This window comes from Saccopteryx bilineata, chromosome 4 (assembly GCF_036850765.1).
Source record: "Saccopteryx bilineata isolate mSacBil1 chromosome 4, mSacBil1_pri_phased_curated, whole genome shotgun sequence".
Classification (NCBI taxonomy): Eukaryota; Metazoa; Chordata; class Mammalia; order Chiroptera; family Emballonuridae; genus Saccopteryx; species Saccopteryx bilineata.
The window spans coordinates 160,970,398-160,982,453 of record NC_089493.1 but is presented as its reverse complement, the minus strand read 5'-3'; positions in this window follow the sequence as shown (position 1 = coordinate 160,982,453).

Genomic DNA, 12,056 nt, shown 5'->3' with positions numbered 1-12,056 from the left:
GATGAGCTCTATTACAAAAATTTACTCAAGGCCCTGGCCGGTTGGCTCAGCGGTAGAGCATTGGCTTGGCGTGCGGGGGACCCGGGTTCGATTCCTGGCCAGGGCACATAGGAGAAGCGCCCATTTGCTTCTCCACTCCCCCCCCCTTCCTCTCTGTCTCTTTCTTCCCCTCCCGCAGCCAAGGCTCCATTGGAGCAAAGATGGCCCGGGCGCTGGGGATGGCTCCTTGGCCTCTGCCCCAGGCGCTAGAGTGGCTCTGGTCACGTCAGAGCGACGCCCCGGAGGGGCAGAGCATCGCCCCCTGGTGGGCAGAGCGTTGCCCCTGGTGGGCATGCTGGGTGGATCCCGGTTGGGCGCATGCGGGAGTCTGTCTGACTGTCTCTCCCCGTTTCCAGCTTCAGAAAAATACAAAAAAAGAAAAAAAAAAAAAAAAGAAAAAAAAATTTACTCAAGCTTTTCTAAAGAGAGATGAGAATGATGTGCTAAAAGAGGCAAGTAACTTTTAGTTAGTCTCCATATAGGTAAAATAGTTTTTATCACCACTGCCGTCAAACCTGAATTCGAGCCAATATGAATTTCTCTGCCTCCTCCTGGCCCTTGAGATCTTTGGTGAAAGTGTGAAGAAAAATAAAACAGTCAAGGCACAAGACACAGGGGAGAAATGAGGCCAGCTTATAATGCTGATGGTTAAGTATGCCTTGCAACATTTAAATGGCCTTCAGTTGTTATAGCCCAACAAGTAATTGTACTTCCACATATATTTATCTACAGGAAAGCATAGCTCTGGGAGGATGATCTCATTCTAAGGTGTCTATTAGCAGGTCAGTGTTTCTAATCAAAAGATCTCAAACATGTAGCCATCATCTGAACAGTCCTCACAATCACTGATTATATACAAAGAACAAGGACAGTGACTTCTTGGAATACCACTTCGAAATGGACAAAAGCCAGCCTCATTCAGAACAAATGTTCAGTTAGCTAGCTTAAATTTGTTTTCATTTCCTTAGTATTTCCTTAAACACAATGGAGTTTACTGTGTTCAATAATGAGAGCTGGGGATTTTCTAATGTAAATTAAGGGGTACATTAGGCTGGCTTCAGCTAGTTAGGCTTGGCTAGGGAGAGTCTGCTCCATGCGGCCGTCTTTCTCTTCCTGGGCCAGGAGGTTAGTCTGGGAATATTCTCCTCATGAAGATGGCAGAGCACAAGAAAGACTTAAAGCCCCTTCGGAGTCAAGCTCTACTGATACACTATTATGTCTGCCTTGCTTTACTGGTCAAAGAGCATCATCATAAAACTGAACCACAAATCAAACGTTGAGAAGGCCTCTCTGTCCCTAAAGATGTGGCAAGGGTGTGGATGCAGGGAGGGGTGAAGATTCGGGGCCATACTCCCAGTGTCCCACAGCTACTGACAAATTACTTAGATGGGGATGTTTCCACAGAACATTCATGGGTCTCTTCTGCTATTAAGAATAAAAAGGAGATGCTGATGCCGTCAGAGTAATGGCGGGGTAGGAAGCGATACCGATAAATCTCCCCCAAAACTCAACAAGATCTTCAACCAGAAACAGAAAAATCTATCCTTGGAGCTTCCAGATGTTTCGCAATACACCCGAAGGTATGGTCGAGCAAAAAATTGGCTAAATATATAACCAAAACCCGAAGGAAATAGGGAGTAAGAAATGTTCCGCCTTCCTCACTAACCTAAACAGGGCGGCTTTCTCTGGGATCCGTGAATATAGAAACTGAGGCGGGCAAAGGGGGTGAATAGATCCAGGCCGTGGCACAAACGGCCGAACCAGGCTGTGGCACGGAGATCCAAGCTGAGGAAAAACTGATCCTGTGGCAACCCGGGCAATACAAGCTAACACTCATGCCAACCCAAAGAAAGAAAGACAAACGGGACAGCCATTTTACCTGATCTCCTGGTCGGCGCGTGCAGATAGTGGGTGAGAGATTTCTTCCTAAGTCCCGGGAGAGGGTGCCCATGTTACCCCACAGAGAGGCAGAGTCAGAGGCCTTTGTGTGGGCTGAAAGCAGAATCTCTGGGCAGCCCCAGCCCCCTGGGAAAGCCGTGCATGGGAGGGAGCGAGAACTAATTCCAATGGTGGAACTTTTCCGTGCTGGTAGGGGATTCAGAGGGAAACGCTGCCGGCCTGATATCCTGGTCTGCGCGTGTAGATAGTGAGAGATTCCTCCAAGTGCCTCGGCAGTGCGTGCCCGTGTTATCGCACAGAGGGGCAGAGTCAGGGGCCTTTGTGTGGGCCAAAGCGGAATCTCGGGCCGCCCCAGCGCCTTGCAAAAGCCGCGCATGGGGACGGAGCGAGAGCCAATTCCAACACAGGAACTTTTCCATGCGGTTGGGGTTTCACTCAGAGCGTGAGACTGCTGGCCGGATATCCTGGTCTGCACACGCAGATAGTGAGCGAGAGTTTCCTCCAAGCACCCCGGAAGTGGGCACCCGCCTGTGTTACCGGACAGAGTGGCAGAGCCAGAGGTCTTTGAGTGGGCGGGAACCCCGCCTAATTATGCTAGAAGCTCTGACTGACTGAGCCTTACCCAGAGCCCTGTGCTGAGTGGGAATAGAGTGGGGAGTTGCCAGCTCTTTGAACCTCTTACTATCCAGGCAGAGGCAGCAGCAACCCCATAGCTGGATTATCAGGCTACTAATTGAGGAAGGAAAGACTAGGAGAAAGGCTCCAGGAACACGGACTCTCTCACTGCCGGAGCCTATAAATGCTAATGAGCCTCGACTGCCAACGAGACTAAAGCACAATACATGACATTGCCATAGAGACTTATCAACTGCAAACTTCTACCTGAGTGTGCCAAAGGGGCAGAACCCGGGGTACAGAGTCACCGACCAGGAAGAGGGAGAGAAAAGAAAAAGCAAGAAGATAACCTCTCAAAATCAAGAATAATCTGCAGACTTTATAACCTATCCCATTTTATTATATTTGTTCGTTTGTTTCTCTTATCTTCATTCTTGATAGTTTTTTTCCTCCTCCAATTTGGCCGATTAACTCTCTGCTGGTCTTACTCTCCTCTCCTTGAACTACACTACCCATAAGTGTTACATCTCCCATTATCTTTTCTCTCCTCTTCCTTTCTCTCTATGAGGGTTGCACTCCAAAACCCTTAACTCTCTCTCTCTCTCTCTCTCCTTTTTCTTTTTTCTTCTTTTAGTGATTCCCTCTTTTTTTCTCTCTCTCTCTTTCTTTTCTCCCTCTATATTAGTTTCTTCCTTTCTCCTTTACATCTCCTCTCATTCAAACCTCAATAACAAACAAATTATCTTATCTGGGACTCAAACTTATGTTTGTGGCATTTTGGTGGGTTTTTACTTCACCTTTTTAACTCACTAGCAGTGCTCCCATCCCTGGCTCTCCATTTTATGTAGTTCTTGTTCCACTAAATACAATAGTAATTTTTTAATTTGTCCCCCCATTTTTCTGTTTTCCTCTTATTCCTCTCATCATAACTCTTAGTCAACCAACACCTAAAAGCAAATCATTTTATTCTTGACCCAAATTTTTTCCTTATTTGCTTTTTGTGGGCCCATACCCCCTTCTTTATTCTTTTTTTTTGCCCCTTTATTACTTTTCCCCAATTCAGCCCTCCATTACAGGCATTGTTTGTTATAATTCACCGTTCACCACAAGATTTTCTCAAGAAAGAAGGGAGAGGAGAGGAGAGGAAAAAAGGAGGGGGGAATAATTTCCATTCTTTTTAAATTTTTATTTTATTTTATTTTTCTTTATTTCATTATTAATTTTTTAAAAAAACTTTTCGATTTTTTATTTTTTTAACTTTTTATTCTTTATTAAATCTCATTAATACTATCAACAAAACCACCCTTAGATGCCATTAAGGAAGAGAAAATCGAATATCATGGATACAAAAGAAAGAGAGGTAACACAGCTAGATGAGGAAAAATCTATGGAGAAAAAATTTAATATATTGGAAAACTTGGAGCTAAATGACAGAGAATTCAAGATAGAAATCCTAAAAATCCTCCGAGATATACAAGAAAACACAGAAAGGCAATTTAGGGAGCTCAGAAAACAACTCAATGAACACAAAGAATATATGTCCAAGGAAATTGAAACTATAAAAACAAATCAAACAGAGATGAAAAACTCAATTCACGAGCTGAAAAATGAAGTAACAAGCTTAGCTAATAGAACAGGTCAGATAGAAGAGAGGATTAGTGAAATAGAAGACAAGTAACTTGAGGCACAACAGAGAGAAGAAGAAAGAGACTCAAAAATTAAAAAAAATGAGATAGCCCTACAAGAATTATCTGACTCCATCAAAAAGAATAACATAAGAATAATAGGTATATCAGAGGGAGAAGAGAGAGAAAATGGAATGGAGAGCATATTCAAACAAATAATAGATGAGAACTTCCCAAGCCTGTGGAAAGAACTAAAGCCTCAAGTTCAAGAAGCAAACAGAACTCCAAGTTTTCTTAACCCCAACAAACCTACTCCAAGGCATATCATAATGAAATTGACACAAACCAATGACAAAGAAAAAATTCTCAAGGCAGCCAGGGAAAAGAAGAATACAACATATAAAGGAAGGCCCATTAGAGTTTTTCAGAAACTCTACAAGTTAGAAGAGAGTGGACCTCAATATTTAAAGTCCTGAAAGAGAGGAACTTTCAGCCACGAATACTATACCCATCAAAGCTATCCTTCAAATATGAAGGAGAAATAAAAACATTCACAGATACAGAAAAGATGAGGGAATTTATCATCAGAAAACCCCCACTCCAGGAATTACTAAAGGGGGTTCTCCAATCAGATACAAAGAACAAAAAAAAAACAGAGCCACAAGTAAAAGCTCCAAGAAGAACACAATAAAACCAAATTTAAACTGTGACAACAACAAAAAGAAAGGGGGGGGGGGAAGATGGAGATTAACAGTAGCAAAGGATGATGGAGTGCAAAAGTACTCACAAAATAGTTCGCTACAATGAACAGGGTAGGGACCCTTTTCATTACTTAAAGGTAACCACCATTGAAAAAACCACCACAGAAGCACATGAGATAAAAAAGATAGCAACAGAGGAAAGATGTATGGAATACAACCAAATAAAAACAAAAGATAGAAAAACGAAAGAGAAGGATCAAACAAGACACAAAACTAACAGAAAGCAAGATATAAAATGGCAATAGGGAACTCACAAGTGTCAATAATTACACTAAATGTAAACGGATTAAACTCACCAATAAAAAGGCACAGAGTAGCAGAATGGATTAAAAAAGAAAATACAACTGTATGCTGCCTACAGGAAACTCATCTAAGTAACAAAGATAAAAACAAATTCAAAGTGAAAGGCTGGAAAACAATACTCCAAGCAAATAACATCCAAAAAAAAGCAGGCGTAGCAATACTCATATCGTATAATGCTGACTACAAGATAGCAAAAGTACTCAGAGACAAAAAAGGCCATTTCATAATGGCTAAGGGGACACTGAATCAAGAAGACATAACAATTCTTAATATATACGCACCAAACCAAGGAGCACCAAAATATATAAGACAGCTACTTATTGATCTTAAAACAAAAAATGACAAAAATACAATCATACTTGGATACCTCAATACACCACTGACGGCTCTAGATCGGTCATCCAAACAGAGAATCAACAAAGACATAGTGGCCTTAAACAAAACACTAGAGCACCTGGATATGATAGACATCTACAGGACATTTCATCCCAAAGTGACTGAGTATACATTTTTCTCCAGTGTACATGGATCATCCTCAAGAATTGACCATATGTTGGGCCACAAAAACAACATCAGCAAATTCAGAAAAATCGAAGTTGTACCAAGCATATTTTCTGATCATAAAGCCTTGAAACTAGAATTCAACTGCAAAAAAGAGGAAAAAAATCCCACAAAAATGTGGAAACTAAACAACATACTTTAAAAAAATGAATGGGTCAAAGAAGGAATAAGTGCAGAGATCAAAAGATATATACAGACTAATGAAAATGACAATACGACATATCAGAATCTATGAGATGCAGCAAAAGCAGTGATAAGAGGGAAGTTCATATCACTTCAGGTATATATGAACAAACAAGAGAGAGCCCAAGTGAACCACTTAACTTCCCACCTTAAGGAACTAGAAAAAGAAGAACAAAGACAACCCAAAACCAGCCGAAGAAAGGAGATAATAAAAATCAGAGCAGAAATAAATGAATTAGAGAACAGTAAAACTATAGAAAAAATTAATAGAACAAGGAGCTGGTTCTTTGAAAAGATCAACAAAATTGACAAACCCTTGGCAAGACTTACCAAGGAAAAAAGAGAAAGAACTCATATAAACAAAATCCAAAATGAAAGAGGAGAAATCACCACGGACAACGTAGATATACAAAGAATTATTGTAGAATACTATGAAAAACTTTATGCCACTAAATTCAACAATCTAGAAGAAATGGATAAATTCCTAGGACAATACAACCTTCCTAGACTGAGTCAAGAAGAAGCAGAAAGCCTAAACAGACCTATTAGTAGAGAAGAAATAGAAAAAATGATTAAAAACCTCCCCAAAAATAAAAGTCCAGGCCCTGACGGCTATACCAGTGAATTTTATCAAACATTCAAAGAAGACTTGGTTCCTATTCTCCTCAAAGTCTTCCAAAAAATTTAAGAAGAAGCAATACTTCCAAACACATTTTATGAGGCCAACATAACCCTCATACCAAAACCAGGCAAGGATGGCACAAAAAAAGAAAACTACAGACCAATATCTCTAATGAATACAGATGCTAAAATACTAAACAAAATACTAGCAAATCGAATACAACAACATATTAAAAAAATAATACATCATGATCAAGTGGGATTCATCCCAGAATCTCAAGGATGGTTCAACATATGTAAAACGGTTAACGTAATACACCATATCAACAAAACAAAGAACAAAACCCACATGATCTTATCAATAGGCGCAGAAAAGGCTTTCGATAAAATACAACACAATTTTATGTTTAAGACTCTCAACAAAATGGGTATAGAAGGAAAATATCTCAACATGATAAAGGCCATATATGATAAACCATCAGCTACCATCATATTAAATGGCACTAAACTGAAGGCTTTCCCCCTTAAATCAGGAACAAGACAGGGTTGTCCACTCTCTCCATTCTTATTTAATTTGGTACTAGAGGTTCTAGCCAGAGCAATCAGACAAGACAAAGAAATAAAAGGCATCCATATCGGAAAAGAAGAAGTAAAGGTATCACTTTTTGCAGATGATATGATCCTATACATCGAAAACCCCAAGGAATCCACAAAAAGACTACTAGAAACAATAAGCCAATACAGTAAGGTCGCAGGATACAAAATTAACATACAGAAGTCAATAGCCTTTCTATATGCCAACAATGAAACAATTGAGAACGAACTCAAAAGAATAATCTCCTTCACGATTGCCACACACACAAAAAAAATACTTAGGAATAAACATAACAAAGAATGTAAAGGACTTATATAATGAAAACTATAAACCATTGTTAAGGGAAATCGAAAAAGATATAATGAGATGGAAGAATATACCTTGTTCTTGGCTAGGAAGAATAAATATAATCAAGATGGCTATATTACCCAAAGCAATATACAAATTTAATGCAATTCCCATCAAACTTCCAATGACATTTTTTAAAGAAATAGAGCAAAAAATCATCAGACTTATGTGGAACTATAACAAACCCCGAATAGCGGAAGATGGCAGCAGAGTAGGCGGACGCACAGACGCCCAGCTCTCAACACCAAACTGGAATACAAATCAATTTAGGAAAAATCAGCATGAAAAAGCAACACTGAATTGCAAGAACAGCTCTCAAAAACCAAGGAGCAAAGAGGAAGCTACAATAATCCTGGTAAGGAGTGCCTGAATCTCCTCTGCTTACAGGAACGGCAGGGGGGGGAGGTTGAGGCTGAGAGCCCAGAGAGGATTTCACAGAGGAAAAAGAGCAGAAACTACTGCTCACAGCCACTTACCTGGCGACCAGGGAGCAAGGTGGGTTGAAAAGACCAGCTTATCTCCCAAGTGGAAAGGACAAGGAGAGGGACAGACTGTGAGGGGCTAAGGTATGCTAGAAATGAAATAAAAAAGCTGACTCATTTGTGCTGGAGGCGGCCATAGCTGGGGGAGGGACTGAACCTTTCACAAAACAGAGCTGAAGTGCTTCCGGATCAGAGATCTCCGGACATCTATCCAGCTCCAATCAGCGCAATAAGACACAGCTGAAAACAAGAAGTGGGGAGGAGGGGCAGTAACTCAGGTCTCCATAGAGATCTGAGATACACCTCCCCCTACTAAAGCTGAGAAAAAACCCTGCCCCCAGTGAGATTAGTTGGTGGAAGAGACCTTCAGCGTCTCAGGTTACACCCACAGCATTCCTGGGTGTTACAGTTTCAAGGAAGCCCCTTGCTGAGATCAGTTAACAAGACTATCACCTGTTAAGAAAACAAACAAATCAAGACTTCAAAGCTGCCCAAATCCGAAAGTGGATTACAAATAATAGCCGATACCAACCCAAGAAGACCTAGAAATAACACAACTGAAAACTGGAGGCAGACAACACCAAGCCTAGACTCAACCAACTCTACAAATAAAACACCATTATGAGAAGACAAAGGAGTGCAACCCAAATGAAACCACAAGAGACACCTTTGAGAGATGAGCTGAGTGATATGGAAATAATCAAACTTCCAGATGCAGAGTTCAAAATAATGATTGTAAGGATGCTTAGGGATCTTAGAACAACAATGGAGGGGCAGTTTGAAAACCTAAATAAAGAAATAGCAAGTATAAAAAAGGATATTGAAATATTAAAAAAGAATCAGTTAGAGATGACAAATACAATATCAGAAATGAAGACCACAATGGAAGGAATTAAAAACAGGATGGATACAGCTGAGGATCGAATCAGCGAGTTGGAGGACAACTGGAATGAAGGCATGAAAGCAGAGAAGAAAAGAGAAAAGAGACTCAAAAAGTCAGAGGAAACACTTAGAGAGCTCTGTGACAACATGAAGAGAAATAACATCCGCATCATAGGGGTTCCTGAAGAAGAAGAAAAAGAACAAGGGATAGAGACTTTGTTCAATCATATCATAACTGAAAACTTCCCTAAATTAATGCAAGAGAAACTCTCACAAGTCCAAGAAGCACAGAGAACTCCATTAAAGAGAAACCCAAAGAAACCTACACCAAGACACATCATAATTAAAATACCAAAGCTAAGCGATAAAGAGAAAATATTAAAAGCTGCAGGAGAAAAAAAAGTTATCACCTACAAAGGAGCCCCCATAAGGATGACATCCGACTTCTCAACAGAAACACTTGAGGCCAGAAGGGAATGGCAAGAAATATTCAAAGTAATGCAGAACAAGAACCTACAACCAAGACTACTTTATCCAGCAAGGCTATCGTTTAAAATCGAAGGAGAAATAAAAAGCTTCCCAGACAAAAAATAACTCAAGGAATTCATTACAACCAAACCAACGCTGCAAGAAATGTTAAGGGGCCTGTTGTAAACAGATCAAAGTTGGAAAAGAATATAGCAAAAAAAGGAATACACCTTTAAAGAAGAAAATGGCAATAAACAACTACATATCAATAATAACCTTAAATGTAAATGGATTAAATGATCCAATCAAAAGACATAGGGTAGCTGCGTGGATAAGAAAACAGGACCCATACATATGTTGTCTACAAGAGACACACCTTAGAACAAAAGACACACATAGATTGAAGGTAAAAGGATGGAAAAAAACATTTCATGCAAACGGAAATGAAAAAAAAGCTGGGGTAGCAATACTTATATCAGACAAATTGGACTTTAAAACAAAGGATATAGTAAGAGATAAGGAAGGCCACTACATAATGATAAAGGGAGTAATCCAACAGGAAGATACAACTATTATAAATATCTATGCACCTAATATAGGAGCACCCAAATATATAAAACAGACTTTGATGGATTTAAAGGGCGAGATCAACAGCAATACTATAATAGTAGGGGATTTCAATACCCCACTAACATCACTAGATAGATCCTCAAGAAAGAAAATTAACAAAGAAACAGCAGACTTATTGGAAACACTAGATCAACTCGATTTAATAGATATCCTCAGATCCTTTCACCCTAAAGCAGCAGAATATACATTCTTTTCAAGCGCTCATGGTACATTCTCTAGGATAGACCACATGTTAGGGTACAAAAGTGCTCTCAACAAATTTAAGAAGACTGAAATCATATCAAGCACTTTCTCCGATCACAACGGCATGAAACTAGAAATGAATCACAGCAGAAAAGCTCAAAAATTCTCAAACACATGGAAACTAAATAGTAGGGTGTTAAATAATGAATGGATTAAGAATGAGATCAAAGAAGAAATAAAAAAATTCCTAGAAACGAATGACAATGAGCATACAACAACTCAAAATTTATGGGACACAGCGAAAGCAGTGCTGAGAGGGAAGTTCATAGCACTACAGGCACACTTTCAGAAGCTAGAAAAAGCTCAAATAAACAACTTAACCCTGCATCTGAAAGAATTAGAAAAAGAACAGCAAGTAAAGCCCAAATGTAGTAGAAGGAAGGAAATAATAAAGATCAGAGCAGAAATAAATGACATAGAGGCTGAAGAAACAATACAGAGGATCAATGAAACTAGGAGCTGGTTCTTTGAAAAGGTAAACAAGATTGATGAACCTTTAAGTAGACTCACCAAGAAAAAGACAGAGAGGACTCAAATAAATAAAATTAGAAATGAGAGAGGAGAAATAACAACTGACACAACAGAAATACAAAATATTGTAAGAAAATACTATGAAGAACTATATGCCAAAAAACTAGACAACCTAGATGAAATGGACAAATTCCTTGAAACATACAATCTCCCAAAAATCAATCTGGAAGAATCGGAAAACCTAAACAGACTGATTTCACCAAATGAGATCGAAACAGTTATCAAAAAACTCCCAACAAAGAAAAGTCCGGGGCCCGATGGCTTCACAATGGAATTCTACCAAATATTCAAAGAAGAACTAACTCCTATCCCTCTCAAACTATTTCAAAAAATTCAAGAGGAAGGAAGACTTCCAAGCTCCTTTTATGAGGCGAGCATAATTCTGATTCCAAAACCAGGCAAAGACAACACAAAGAAAGAAAATTATAGGCCAATATCTCTGATGAATATAGATGCTAAAATCCTCAACAAAATATTAGCAAACCGGATTCAACAATATATGGAAAAAATCATACACCATGATCAAGTGGGATTTATTCTGGGGAGGCAAGGCTGGTACAATATTTGTAAATCAATCAATGTGATTCATCACATAAACAAAAAGAAGGAGAAAAACCATATGATAATTTCAATAGATGCAGAAAAAGCATTTGATAAAATCCAGCACCCATTCATGATCAAAACTCTCAGCAAAGTGGCAATATAGGGCACATACCTCAACATGATAAAAGCCACCTATGAGAAACCCACAGCCAATATCATACTCAATGGGCAAAAATGAAAAGCAATACCCTTAAGATCAGGAACAAGGCAGGGGTGCCCCCTTTCACCACTCTTATTTAACATAGTCCTGGAAGTCCTAGCCACAGCAATCAGACAAGAAGAAGAAATAAAAGGCATTCAAGTTGGAAAAGAAGAAGTAAAACTATCATTATTTGCAGATGATATGATATTGTATATAGAAAACCCTAAAGTCTCAGTCAAAAAACTACTGGACCTGATAAATAAATTCAGCAAAGTGGCAAGATATAAAATCAATACTCAGAAATCAGAAGCATTTTTATACACCAACAAGGAACAGTCAGAAAGAGAAATTAAGGAAACAATCCCCTTCACAATTACAACCAAAAAAATAAAGTACCTAGGAGTAAACTTAACCAAGGAGACTAAAGACTTGTACTCGGAAAATTACAAAGCATTGATAAAAGAAATCAAGGAAGATACAAACAAGTGGAAGCATATACCGTGCTCATGGTTAGGAAGAATAAAC